Here is a 1,744-nt window from a genome sequence, read left to right on the forward strand (position 1 = left end):
GCAGGAATCTCAAAGGGGATGAGATTGGGGTAACGACGCATATTGGATACTATGCAGTCCACCCATATTACATTCTTACTGTAATGGACCCTACCCAAATGGCACGAAATATCAAAGGCACGAGGCTGGGAGACGGGGTATAATGTATTTTGAGAAGTTCAGGCGTGTCTACTAAATCTCGAAGGTAAGAGGCTGGGTGATGGTGGATACTGAATCCTAGGCAGTCCCCCAGGGTTACATTCTTGTTGTAGTGTGTTCTATCTGAAGGTAAGAGTCTCAAAGGGGTGAGGCTAGGTGATGATGCGTATTGGATATTAAGCAGTCCACCAAGATTGCGTTCTTCCTGTAGTCTGTCCCACCCTAATGGCGGTGGCTCCATGGATTACTCTGTCGACAAGGTCTTGAATCTAAAGAAGAAGACAATTCGAATTGGGTTGGACATCGAAGGAGGAACAGGAACTTTCGCCATGAGAATGAGGAAGCAGAATGTAACAATTATTACGACTTCCATGAACTTGAACAGGCCCTTCAATAGTTTCATTGCCTCCATAGGGGTTATTCCCATGTATATCACTATAACACACAGGCTGCCATTCTTTGAAAATACTTTGGACATTGTTCATTCTATGCATGTTTTGAGCAATTGGATTCCCACACAGCTGCTCGAATTTGTACTCTATGATATCTACAGGATTCTGAGGCCTGGAGGCCTGTTCTGGCTAGATCATTTTTTCTGTACAAAGAATCAGTTGAAGATCTATGTATCCATGATTGAGCAGCTAGGGTATAAGAAGCTGAAATGGTTTGTTGCCCCTAAGTTGGATAGAGGGCCCGAGCTCAAAGAAATGTATATCTCTGCTCTCTTGGAGAAGCCACTTAAGAGGCAGTGAGCAGGCTACTTGTAGATGCAGTTTTAAGTTTCATGGGCTTAAGGTCCCTTAACTTAAAACAAATAAACATTTCTCTCCGTAATGTATTTTAATTTTCAATTATGGGAATATATATGATGCCCTTGCCTGTCTTTAAGATATTTGCCACTTTCAGTGTATGGTTCATGTATCTAGGTTTGATTTAGGGCTCCAAGATTTTCATATTCATATTAATATATAAAAAATATCTGCAATTTGAATTTCTGGATTTTCTACCGTGTCGTGGTTTTCATTAATTTTTGAAACAATGTGGATGGTTCGTCTGTAATGGTCAAGGGCTGAAATTCAATGGCCATGTTTAGTAGGTTTTGACTGCAATGGTGAAACTGCAAATTAACTGGAATTCATCGAGATTGAATTACGAATGGAATAACAAGCAGATACAGTATACAGTAAAATCACGTTATTTTTATCGCTGTGAAATGTAGAATTTGTGTACTGTGTCCAAACTCTTTGTATCAGTTGTAAGGACTTGGCCTCTTCTTCAATACACAAAATAGGGTTCCTTGATTTTACTAATATAGATGGCATAGGATGCCCACTGATTGTCTTTTCAAGGCTTGGAAATATATGCATACAAAATCTCGACTTCCTTAAATTATGAAGGGCCTCAGAACTGTCCTTTAAAAGATTCTCTGCTTCCTTACAAATATGTGGAATGACAAGTCCACCACCTTTCTTCTTTTATAGCCGAGCCAGAGATCAAGAAATCACAACTCCAATGACCTATACTGGTCGGCCAAATTCACAGAGCATGATAGTATATAGCAGTGCTTTATGTGACATAGGCTTCTTGGCCTTATTACAAGCACAAG

At 40.0% G+C, this 1,744-nt stretch overlaps 1 pseudogene; it reads left to right on the forward strand.

The window, feature by feature from the left end:
* Positions 1-377: 377 nt before the first annotated feature.
* On the forward strand, positions 378-890 carry LOC149184484 (putative methyltransferase At1g29790 pseudogene; annotated as a pseudogene).
* The last annotated feature ends 854 nt before the right edge of the window (positions 891-1,744 follow it).

This window comes from Pinus tabuliformis, chromosome 3_2, assembly GCF_031772625.1.
Source record: "Pinus tabuliformis cultivar Carrire ecotype Pingquan chromosome 3_2, CPIR1, whole genome shotgun sequence".
Taxonomy (NCBI): Eukaryota; Viridiplantae; Streptophyta; class Pinopsida; order Pinales; family Pinaceae; genus Pinus; species Pinus tabuliformis.